Here is a 12,955-nt window from a genome sequence, read left to right on the forward strand (position 1 = left end):
TTAGGGAAAACATAGTCACAGCAGATTTCTCTGATTAAGGTCCAATTCTCAAGAGAATATTCTATTGTAGAACTTTTTCTCTCAACTTAAAAGTAAACAAAAACTTTAGTAATTCCATTTATATTGTGGGTAGCACAATGCATAGAACACTGGAACAAAAGTCAGGAACACGAATTCAAATGTGGCCTTAGACACTTGCTAGCTGTCTGAGGATCGTCTTAGGTACTCTTGCTCAAACTTATAAGCTAAGGACTCTAACCAAACTTTCAAGAGACAAAATCCACAGAGGAATAAAGTGAGGCAGCTCTCCTACTCAAGGTAACCTGAAAAAGAGCAGAAAGGCTCTGTTCCACAGGACTGTAGGGATGACCCACCAGAGTGAAGAACTTCAGCCTCCAGGGGAATTTCAAATGTTCCTGTTGGAATGGCCAGAGCTAAACAGAAGGTTTGATCTTCAAATACAGGACTCAGGTGAAGCACAGAGATTGGAGAAGGGAAAAATATGAGGGACTTGATGATGACGAACTACATGTATTCCTGCTTAGAAAAATGACACTGATAATATTCATATGAACCTTCTTAGTTAATAGAGCAGGTAGAAGGAGCTTTTATAGATGAAGCACAGGAGAAAGCTGAATTTGAAGATAAAATATAGTGTAAAAATGGGGTCAATAGATAAAAGGGAAATGTAACAGGAGAAAGAAAAAGGAGCAGAGGAATAGGCTAAGATATTTCATATAATAAGATTTTTCTTTATTACAATGAGCTATTGCAATGATATGGAAGGGGGAAGGCAAAGGGGAATGGGGGAGTCTTTGCTCTCATCAGAGGTGGCTAGGAGAGGAAACAGCATATATACTCAATGGGGTATAGACATCTGGAGTAAGAAGGGGGGGACAGGGGAAGGGGGGGATCTGAGTGATGGAGGAGAGGATGGACCATGGGGGGAGAGCGGTCAGATATAACACATTTTCTTTTTTACTTCTTGCAAGGGGGCTGGGATTGGACGGCCTGTCCAGGTTCATAGGGCCAGGTGGATGCTGGGCCTAAGGGGTGGTATGGGGGCTCAGGGACTCTTGGCCCCAGGGCCGGGGATCTGTCTGCTGAGCCACTTGGCTACCCTACAGCAGAGTCAGAGTGAAACAAGAGAGAAAATATAGTACATGGTAGTGCAGAAATACAAAAGGAGGGAGTTGCGATCAGCAATGGCAATGGTGGAAAAATATGGAAGTAACTTTTGTGATAGACTTATAAAGAATGTGATCCACCCGCGACAGAGCTGGTGGTGTTGGAACACAGACTGAAGCACATTTTATTATTATTATTATTATTATTATTATTATTATTATTATTATTATTATTATATTTTTGGGAGGAGGTGCAGGGCAAATGGGGCTGGGTGGCCTACCTGGGGCCGCACAGCTGGGTGATTGTTGGGTATCTGAGGCCAGATTTGGACCTGGGTGCTCCTGGCTCAAGGGCCAGTGCTCTGTCCACCACCCAGTTGCCCCTACTATTATTACTATTTTATTTTATTTGGGGCCTTTTTTTTTTTTGGTTTTTGCAGGGGAATGGGGTTAGGGTGGCTTGCACGGGGTTACAAAGCTGGGTGATTGTTGTGTGTCTGGGGCTGTATTTGGGCTCAGATGCTCCTGGTTCCAGGGCTGGTGCTCCATCCACTGCGTCACCTGGTCATACCTACAATAATTATTATTATTATTATTTTTTTAATTTTAATTTTTTTCTCTCCACTTTATCACTCATGTGGGTCTATATTTTTGGGGGGGAAGAGGGTATTATGTTTACTCTTAAACCAGAATATTTTAGTAACGTATAAAAAATTATTTGTACAAAATAAGAATAAATAAATGAGAGAACAAAAATACATACATAAGGGCATGAGCCTACATGTGTGTAAATGGCCTGGCCAATGAAGGACTGGATTGGATGGACAAGTCATATTTGTTGAAAGGTCTCGTTTTCTTTCTTTTGCAATAGATGATAGTGGAAGAGAAGAGGCAAATTTTGGTTAACCGAAAAATAATTTTAAATTAAAAAAAATCAGTGGTCTATGAACAAATTTTTAAAATACTCTGATATACCTAGTTTCCTTTGTAATCCTATGCATTTCATGCACTTAAAAACATTATGAAGAAAGATTGCTATGGTTCACTGGAATGTTAGAGAAGTCTTTAACTGAAAAAATATATTAAGACCCTCTCTCTGTTCAAGGAAAGCTCCTTCTAGATGTCCTAAGAACCTTACACTTAAAAATGTACCAAATAGACCCTTCAGTCTAAAATAATTCTTGCTTCTAACTATACTACTACCTTCATCATGCATCCACCTACTCTCACTGGGTTCAAACCTTGACTTTCTCATATATTCTTTTCACTCATATTCATTCACTTTGCCAAGCCAAATCTTAGGACATCTAGCATCATGATGTTTTCCAAATCCTTCCCCATCACTACCTTCTTTCTTATCTATTCAGTCATTTCCCTAATATAGACCCCCATATTAACAGCTGATTGGACCATAATTAAAATAACTCACATTTCCTTAGTTCTTTTAAAGTTTACAAAACATTTTGCCCAAAGTAATCAAGTGATAGAAGGTAAATTTTAAAAGTCTCCCCTTGTCTTCTCTCTTCCCTTTTTATGTCATCCTTCACTGCAATGCTAGATTAACCTTCTTTATGTATATAAATTTGGTCACATAACTATTCTGATCAAAAATCACTGGTGAATTTCTACTTTTGTGTAAAATTAAAACATCTGTCTGGGATTCAAGACCATCCAAGCAGGTATACGGTAGGCAAAAAACAGAAGCAAAAGGCCAAAAGTTATGATCTGACCTCTGGAGGCACCTAAAAGATATGTCTTTATAAATTAGCAAGTGTTAGCTTTTTGTTTTAAATGGATACCTTGAGGAAGAGTGTTAATTCAGAAGAGAAGTGAGCACCAGAAGCCCATAGCACTGGACAATAGCAAATTCACTGACAATATGTAAAAAAATCTGAGTAATTTTGAAAAACTTGTAACATTTGTATGAATGGATGAAAAGTAAACAAAAGCATAATTTATACAGCTAAAACAAAACAGATAAAAGGGTCACTACAAAGGAAGCTTCAGTTTTACTAAGTAAAAAATCACAGCAATCCAAGAAGAGATAATGAAACATTTTGACAGGAGAAACCAGAAAGGTAAAACGTTCATATTTTATAACACAAGATAACTATTTCGATTGGTTTTGTTTAACTGTTTTCTTGTGTTGCCAAAAGAGGGTAGGGAAGATCTATCAATTAAGTACTGATTTTTTTTTAAGTCAACAAAATTTTTTTTTCCCTAAATAAAGAGGAAGAGTATCTGCCCCAAAGTATACTCCATTAAAAGATCATCATAAGGGGCGGCTAGGTGGCATAGTGGATAAAGCACCAGCCTTGGAGTCAGGAGTACCTGGGTTCAAATCCGGTCTCAGACACTTAATAATTACCTAGCTGTGTGGCCTTGGGCAAGCCACTTAACCCCATTTGCCTTGCAAAAAAAAAAATCCAAAAAAAAAAGAAAATAATCAGTTTTTTCAAAAGTTCATTTTTCAAAATTCAGTAAATATGAAAGAAAAAGTTTGCAATGTACTGAGTTTTTTCAGGTTCATTCATTCATTCAAAAGAAAGTAACATTAAAGAGTAGAAAGGGAAAAGTTACAATCGAAGCATTTGAAAGCAAGAGTTTATTCTCAACTTTACATTTTTCTTTCAATTTGTCATTCTGACAAAAAAATTAAGTCACTGCTGGAAAGAAACTGGGATGAAAATTAAACTAACATAAAGTTAATGGATTCACAAACACAATTATGTGCTTTCTCTCAGTTCTATTTCCACTATTAAGGTCATCCCTTCAAAACAGGTTTCCTCCTTGAGGATGATGGGAAGAGAAACATCTGCAAAGTGCCTCAACTGTTTTGATAAAACATGAGGCAAGTTTCTCAGCAGAGAAGATATCTGGGAAGGGATGAAAAGACTTGGGTAAGTTACTATGAATAAGACATGATCTAAAAAGATTGTCTTGGCTCACTGAGGTGCCAGTTGAGATTATGTAACACAAACAAAAATCCTAGAAAAACTGGTCTATTCTGTTTCCCAGACATATGACTATGATTTTTACTCACAATCTTCCCCTAATTTGGAATATCCTTCCATAGCTTTCCCTACCTCCCTTCTGTTCAGAAAATTCTATCCTTCCTTCCTTCAAGATCCAGCCTCTTTATCTACCACAAGGAATTTATAAACCCATATACTGCCTTATGAGTATCCTCTTTTTCTCCAATCTCCTTCACTAGGCTTTTAAGTCCTTGGGCATGCTGACAATGACCTCTATCTGCCACAGAATCTCTGCATAGCACTGGAATAGATGAAGGTACTCAAATGTGATATGATCCTGTAATGATGACAACCATGACCAGAGAGCTGAAGAACACTGAGAGAGCCAAATGAGACGAATATGTTCTAAGGTAGCAAGGCATTCATTTGGAAACCCAACTAAATCAAACCCCCAAAAAAGCACTACTGAAACCATGTCAAAGTCATATATCAAGACATTCAGAGAAATTTAACAAATGTCAGGGGAATTGAAGTTGTTGCTAGAAACAGAGTAAATACCCAAAGAAAAGCTGAAAAGTCATTAAGAATTTATTAAGCAGCACCCTACTCTACACAGGGGAACTGCACTAAGGATATTTCTGTAAACGGCAGAACCCTTCCCTACACTCAAGGGGTTCATGATCAAATGAAGGAGAGAGCATCCAAACTACTCTACACCAAGAAAATAAAGTAGAAGGAACCCGAGTGATGCCACAGCAAAGTCCGTATTATAAGATAGATAACTAGCCAGGGGCATAGGAGAGGAATGCACAGACTTATAATTCAGAAGACCCGAGTTTCAATCTCATCTTCACCTCTATCAGCTTCAGGCTCCTCTGTAAATGGAGATTAGACTAACAGGGTTGCTTTGAGAATCAAGGCCCTTCAATCTTAAAGTGCCATCTAAATGCTTTGCAAAGATTAACCAATGCTATGAAGTGGAAAGGCCAACATCACAAAAACACTATGTTTGAAACTGAAAGCTGCCAAATTATAATGATCAAGCTTGACCCAAAAGGAAAATCTAGGAGGTTATCTCCCTCCCTTTTTTGCTTAACAAAAGAATTATGGGTATGGAATACTCAAGGACAGTAACAGGCTTTTTCAATTTTTTTTCCTTTTGATTTCTAGAAAGGATACGTTGAAAAGTATAAGGGATATTAAAACAAAACTATCAATAAAATTAATTTTTTCATAAAAAGTTGATGCTAAGATCTGAAGATTCTTGATCTAACCCTATAAGGCATGACTAACAAACAATAAAATACCTTTTCAATCTTTTAACAATTCTTCCTAGGGTCTAGAATTCTAAATTGTTTTTATGAATTTATATATTGAAATGTGGGTGTACAGCATCATTATCCTTTTCTGAAGAGAGGATGCAGTCAACCTACATATAAGCATCCAATACAAGGGTGAGGAGATCATGAATTTAAAGTTGGAAAGAACCCACCTCATTTTTGTGATCAAGAAAATTGGGGGGCGCTAGGTGGCGCAGTGGATAGAGCACCAGCCCTGGAGTCAGGAGTACCTGAGTTCAAATCCGACCTCAGACAATTAATAATTACTTAGCTGTGTGGCCTTGGGCAAGCCACTTAACCCCATTGCCTTGCAACTTCCCCCCCAAAAAAAGAAGAAAATGAAGCCAGTGAACTTAAGTAACTCAGTGGTAGAAAGTCAGAGATGAGAATAATGGGAGGTAAAACTGTGAGCAACCCTAAGTGTCATAGTATAATAGAAAGAGTAATGGATTCTAGCTCAGATAACCAGAAGAGTGGATCAGAAATGAAGGAGCTTTAATCATCAGTCGATGATATATAATACTTTCTTGGACAGCTCACTTTCCTATTTAGGAAATTCACACAAACTAAGTAGGAACACTTCTTGTCAGTAGTTTATATCACGAGCCCATATCATATCTGAACTCATGGTGAGAGACAGGAAATGCATTCTCAGTTCAAGACCCCATTCAGTGCAGACTCAACTTCCAGATCAAGTAAATTACTAAAAATCAAATAAAACTATTCTAACAAAATACAACAGGAAAACGCACACCAAAGGAAGAAAAATTGCTAAAATCCTTATGAACCAATGGAAAATAATTTTCTCCACTGACCAGTAAAGAAAGGGGAAAGTTTCAAGATAAGGGACCCTAACTTTCTAAAGTCATGGGAAAGAAGCCTATCTAATGGTCCTAATGGAACATCTTGCCTGGCAGCCAGTTCCTTGCTCCCCAGTTCACACATTCAGGAAAGAATGGAAAGAGGACTGTTTTAACCTCTTTAAGATTCAAAACACTTGGGAAGGCTGGGTTGCACTATGGATAGAGCACAGGCCCTGGAGTCAGGAGTATCTAAGTTCAAATCTGGCCTAAGACACTTAATAATGACCTAGCTGTGTGACCTTGGGCAAGTCACTTAACCCCACTGCCTTGCCAAAAAAAAAGAAAAGAAAAAAAGATTCAAAACACTTAAGTCTTAAACACTATTAACTCTTTAAGAGTCAGTCCACTTAGGCCTAAGAGTTATTCAACACATTCAAAGGTTGTTTTGGGGTTTTTTTCCTTTCTAGACTTTGAAACCCATCTAAAATCTTCCCATTCTTTAAAAAATACTTAATATCCCCTTCAAAGTATCCTCCTACAGGCCCCCCTCCCTGCTGCGCAGAAGGTGGTGCCCGAGCAGGGGAGGTCACAGACAGGCCGCCCCGACCCTCCAGAGCGCGCAGGGGCAGCCCCATGGAGCAGCTGTATAGGGGCATGGCGGGGGGGGGGGGGGGGGGGGGGGCACTCATTCTGAAAAGAGCCAGGTCATAGGAGAAGCTTCTGGACTAAGCACCAACCAATGGCTGATTGGACTAGAGGCATGTGCCGAAAGGATCAATGACATTGTGAATGAGGCCAAGAAGAAAGGAGGAATAAGCCTCAATAAACCACTGCACAGCCTGGGCCTGACCCTGAGTGGGGCAGAACAGAACACTGCAATGTCCACCTTGATCAAACAATTGAAAAGCACGTATCCTCACCTGAGTGAAAATTACTTCATCTCTACCAATGCAACGGGGTCCATTGCCACAGCCACACCCCATGGTGGTGTGGTGCTCATTTCCGGGACAGGGTCCAACTGCAGACTGGTCAACCCTGATGGCTCTGAGCACGGATGTGGTGGCTGGGGACACCTCATGGGTGATGAGGCTCTGCCTACTGGATTGCACATTTGGCAGTGAAGACAGTCTTTGACACCATGGATACCCTGGAGGTATCTCCACATGACAAAGACTACCTCAAACATGCCATGTTTACCTACTTCCAGGTATCTGACCGTATGGGACTCCTCACCCAGCTCTACAGAAACCTTGATAAATCCCTGTTTGCAGGATTTTGCTGAAAAGTTGCGTAAGGTGCCTATCAAGGTGACCATCTCTGCCAGAATATTTTCAAGAAGGCTGGAGAAGAAGCCAGACGTATACTGGCTGTGTTGCCCAGGATTCAGCCGGCACCTTTCCAGGGTCCCATGGGCCTCCCTATGCTGTGTGTGGGCTCTATATATGGAGGAACTGGGAGCAGCTAAAAGAAGCCTTTATCTCCACCCTAGTTGAGGGAAGGAAGACGCAGAGAGCCTTCTCCCACTTCACCCTGCTGAATCTGAAGTATTATTCCTCTGCCACAGGGGGAGCGAGCCTGGCAGCTAAGTCTGTTGGGCAGATGCTTCCCCTGGACTATGACAAAAATGTGGATTCCTTCTTTAAATATTCCTTCCCTTAGTTCAGATAGGCCTTATCACTTCAGGGCCAGTGGACATTAGACACCACAAAGGGACAATGCCTTTGTTAATCAATGAAGGTAGTAAAATTTTACTGGTACTTTCTATGTCTGTTACCTCTTCACAGTGCTCAGAGGTAAGTCCAAACACACTCACATGATCTGAAAGACCCTTAGAAGATGTGGTGACCAACCCATCCACAAAACAAGTTCTCCAGAGGTGGTTGGGCAGCTGGCCACCTTGGGGGGCCAGCCATCTCACTTCTGGACTGCTTCAATGGTTAAGGGTGTTTTCCTAATTTCAAACTTAAATCGGCCTCCTTTGCAACTCTCCTCTGATCTTTCCATGATTATCCTTCATATACTGGAAAACAGAGAGTTGCCTTTTCTCTTGCCAAACATGGCCAGTTCCTTCAACCAGAAATTCTTGAGAAGAATCTTTTACAAAAACCCTTTCCTCATCAAACCACTTCAAGGAAGACAGGGCAGATGGGATTCTCCCCATTGATATATCAGGACCCTCAGGAGTGTGGAAGAGTCTGCTGGGTCAGATGGCTAATTGGTGGCAGAGCAAGGACTAGAACTGATGAAGGGGAAAGATGAATTGTGAACGTAGAAATTGGATGGAGATGTAAATAACTGACTGGAAAGATATAGAGAATTATGATTGTAACAAACCATTTGTAAATCCTAGTCTAGTAAGGGGAAGGGAGTCTCTTTCTCCCTTTCTATGTGTTGTAACTTCTTTCAATAAATTTTTGTTTTATTTCCAAAAAAAAAGTATCCTCCTACAGTCATTTAATATTCAGACTTCTAGAAAAAAATACTCTACACTTATTGCTTGCATTTTCTCACTCCCTATTTACTACTCAGGTGCGATCTGGTTTCCTTATTCTAATAAGTGTATTCCCCAAGGTCACCAGCAGTCTGTCATCATTAAATCTCAGGTCTTTCATCAGTCCTCTTCATGTTGGATTTCTTTCTGTCACCTGATACCATAGACCATTGTCAGAAGGAGTTAGGTGGCAGTGGATCAAATGATGAACTTGGAAAAAAAATTTCAGTTTAAATCTGGCCTTTTGACTTATTATCTTTTATTGAATCTTTATTGTGTAAAATATTTCTTAATTACACATTAATCTAGTTCTCAGGCCACATTCTTAGTCTTGCAAGTCACATGTTGCCAGACTTTTTGATACACCTAGTTTAAATCACCCTGCTCTACTTTCCTTCCCACCAAGTCCCCTTTGAAGGTTCATCATATATGTCCTACTCTTATGTATGAATATGCTCCAGCATTTCAAGAAATTTCCTTTCAGATTCTTAGTCATGAAGAAGAAATCAAGAGATTAAGAGCAAACTGGAAAAAAAGATATCTACTAGAATTATTTCTCATATTATTTAAGCAGTTCAAATGCCAACAAAACTTCAAATTGTACAGAAAAAGCACCAGTAACTAAGTTCTCATATCACTGTAATCAAAATGTCAAGTTAAAATACGTCAAAATGACTCTCCCTATTATGAACCACTACAATATTCATTGTCTATACTGAGTTTAACATTTATGATATACCACCTTGTATTATGAACTGTACTATGGATGCTGAGGTTCTAGATGCATCTTCTTGAAGGTGATATTGTGTTGACTTCATCAAGCCCCACAACTTTACAAAGTCCCTTGGAAGAGAACTTTAAACCATCATTTAAAAGAATCTGTCCCATCCACCCAAATAAGAAAGACCAAATGAATGAATAAGCTCTTAAACTCAGATTTCTAAAGCTTGTCCACCAGTAGGTATATTTGGGATAGATAATCTAAATGGACAATGAGCTGGGTGCAGAGTTAAAAAGGAAAGTGGACTGGAATTGTCCTTGGGAAATGTTGCATGAGCAGTGAGCCCTAGAACAAAACACTGCTGCCAACAAATAACTAAAGATAAACATCACAAAGAAGGGACTGAAACAAGACCCATGGTAGGTGTGAACAAGAAAGCCCAAAGAAGAAAATGATTCAGTAGAAAGTGCCATGAGGAGTGGTAGACAGAAAAAGAAGCCAGGCTGGTCACGACAAGGGGAGAAGGGCAGAGCATTGCTCATCCCAATACCTTGAATGTAGCCTGTGCACAAGAAGAGCACAGGATGAGGAAGCATGAATGGACTGCACCTACCCTGCACCAGGTTCCATGCCAAATATTTTACAAATATGATCTCATCTGATCTTCCCAAAAACCCCTGGAGGTAGGTGCTATTATTATTCCCATTTTACAGATGAGGACACAGAGGCAGACAGAATGGTCAAGTGACTTGTCCAAAGTCACAGTTAGTGGTGTCGCTGATTTGCACTTGAATCTTCCTCAGTCCTGGTGCAGTGCTCTGTCCACTGCACAATCTATCTGCCTCAACCACAGATTAATACAAGTACTGTGAATTATCTTTTCAACTTATTCTGTCTCTTCAATTAAAGAAATAAAAACTTCTAGGAAACAAAAAATATATATGAAACACCTTTTAGCACTCTTTACAAAGCAGAAAACCACTTTATAGGTTTAAGAACAAAAAAGCATTATGTTTAGCTTTGTTCATAACATTATCAAGCCTGGCATATTTAGAGAACTGAAGGCCAAGAGAAGCAACACCACCATCCTGTCTTAGGGAAAAAAAAAGAAAAAAATTTGGTGGAAAAGGTTTGTGGTCCCTCTTTATCACTTCCCCCTCCCAATAAACAAATAAAAAACACAATTTTAATGGAAAACTGTTGATTCCCAAACCTTTATGCAATGTATATCAATGACTCCAATTAGACTAGAATACAAGCTCCTTCAAGTTCTTTGATTCCTTGATATTTCTAACATCTTTCCAGTGCCATACATTCCCTCTCTTCCCACAAAAGTCATATTTATAATCTTACCTTCAAAGACAAGAATAAACAAATGAAACCATGAAGCTCCTGTTTCAAATTCCTGTAATGGTCTTTAGTCAGCTTTCTTGATCTCACACCTTTCAGGAATGAGAAAACTAAAGAAGCGTAAGCAATATACTGCTGAGGGTTAGAATGCTTTCCTGAAATCCTCCTCAAACTAGAAGTTTGAGAACAGGCAGAAATCTGGCAGCAGCAAACAGAAGTACTGGGAACAGCATTAAGGAAAAGCAAGAAGTGCAACGCACATTCATGCTTTAGAAAAGGTTGGTATAAAGCTTCCTGGGAACAGCATTAAGGAAAAGCCATTAGTGCAATGCACATTCATGCTTTAGAAAAGGTTGGTATAAAGTTTCCTGGGTTGAAAATCATGAAACTGACCCAATAAACATGGAGAAAAAGAGATTTAAAAACTGAACTAAAGGGCGCCTAGGTGGCATTATGGATAGAGCACTGGCCCTGAAGTCAGAAGTACCGGAGTTAAAATCTGGCCTCAGACACTTAATAATTACCTAGCTGTGTGGCCTTGGGCAAGCCACTTAACCCCATTGCCTTGCAAAAGCCTAAAAACAAAAAAATGAACTAAAGCAGTGATGGAAAGGAGACATCCAATAGGAAGCTACTGCAATAATCTAGGCAAATAAATAGAAATGAAGAGCATCACAATTCTGTGGTAGCAGTGGTGGGCAGTGCTTGCCCTCAAGGAACTTACTAATTCTATTTGGCATGCAACTCATAAACACATAACTATACAACAAGATAATGTGAGACTAGAGGAAACAAAACATTCACTACTGAAGAGTTCAGAAATTGTTTCCCACAGAAAATGCTGGAGGAAGCTAAAGATTCTAAATATGAGAGAAAAGAAAGTTGCATTTCCAAAAAGGAAATTGCCAGCACAAACTTTTTCTGCAAAGGTTGGGACAAGAAGAAGTATGCCAAATTAAGGGAACAAAAGTAGATCACTTTGGCTGAAATAACAGAGCATATGATATAAAATACACCTGAAAAGGTGGCCTAAAGTCATCTTGTTTTGTATTTTATCCTAGAGGCAAAAGGAAGCCCCTTAAGATTCTTGAGCAAGAGGCGCAAAGCCCAGATGGCAACAAGAGAGGATCCTATCTTAGGCACTCTCTCATAAAACTTATAAACTAAGGACTCTAACTAAATTTTCAAGAGACAGAACCCACAAAGGGACCCAGTTGAGGCAGTGCTCCTAACTCAAGGTAACCTGGAAAAGAGCAGAAAGGCTCTGCTCCCCGGGGTCAGAGGGGTGGCCTGCCAGAGGGGTGGCCCACCAGAGCCAAAGAACTTCAGCCTCCTGGAGGCAGCCCCAGGGCACTGGGAGCTGAGGATCACAGCAGCAGGGGAGTTTCCTGACCTACAACCTGGGGAGCACCGGGCACAAAGTGGGGGAACAACGGGGGACCTCTGCCAGAGCGAGCACGTGAAGCCCAGCCCTCAGGGTACACAGCAAGCAGCTTGGCCAAGGCAGTCCAGATCAAGGAACCAGGAGCAGGTGGAGCTGGTAAGCAGGAACCCCCAGGGTATGAGCCCACTGAACCCAGGGAGGGGAGTGAAGAGAGACTGCCAAGCTCTGTCCTCTGCCCCTGGAACAGGACTCTGGGGCTCTGACCACATTCAGATTCTGATCGTAGTCTAGGCCCCCCCACCTCAGCCCCGTGGCAGAGGGGGGCACTTATGGTCATTCACAGACCAGGAGGGAGGGCAGAGCCGCACACACTGAGACCCTTGTGGGAGTGTCCCAAAAGCTCAGGAAGCACCCCAAAAACAGGCTAAGGCTGGGAAAATGAGCAAGCAGAGAAACAAGAGGAACACCATTGAGAAATATTTTGCCTGTGAGCCCAAGAAGGATCAAAACACTCAATCTGAAGATGAGGAAGAACAAACTCCTGCATCTAAAGACTCCAAGAAAAACAGAAATTGGGCTCAGGCTTATGACAGAGCTCAGAAAAGACTTTGAAAATCAAATGAGGGAGGTAGAAGAAAAACTGAGAAAAGAAATGAGAGATGCAGGAAAAACATGAAAATGAAGTCAGCAGCTTAGTCAAGGAGATCCAAAAAAATGCTGAAGAAAATAGCATGCTAAAAACCAGCTTAGGTCAAATGAGTAAA

The 12,955-nt window shown here is 40.4% G+C and overlaps 1 protein-coding gene, 1 long non-coding RNA gene and 1 pseudogene across 11 annotated transcripts in view; 2 read left to right on the forward strand and 1 right to left on the reverse strand.

Annotated features, from left to right (window-relative positions):
* The window catches only part of MKLN1 (muskelin 1), a 377,184-nt gene that overhangs the window by 241,407 nt on the left and 122,822 nt on the right, over nucleotides 1-12,955 (reverse strand). The gene's annotated exons all lie outside the window — the stretch shown is intronic.
* Nucleotides 166-5,306, forward strand: LOC141492929 (uncharacterized). Its single transcript, XR_012470080.1, has 3 exons — nucleotides 166-471; nucleotides 3,909-4,027; nucleotides 4,342-5,306. It is a non-coding gene; the product is annotated as an uncharacterized LOC141492929 (long non-coding RNA).
* Nucleotides 6,069-7,950, forward strand: LOC141493558 (N-acetyl-D-glucosamine kinase pseudogene; annotated as a pseudogene).

The sequence above is a fragment of the Macrotis lagotis genome, chromosome 7 (assembly GCF_037893015.1).
Source record: "Macrotis lagotis isolate mMagLag1 chromosome 7, bilby.v1.9.chrom.fasta, whole genome shotgun sequence".
Taxonomy (NCBI): domain Eukaryota; kingdom Metazoa; phylum Chordata; class Mammalia; order Peramelemorphia; family Peramelidae; genus Macrotis; species Macrotis lagotis.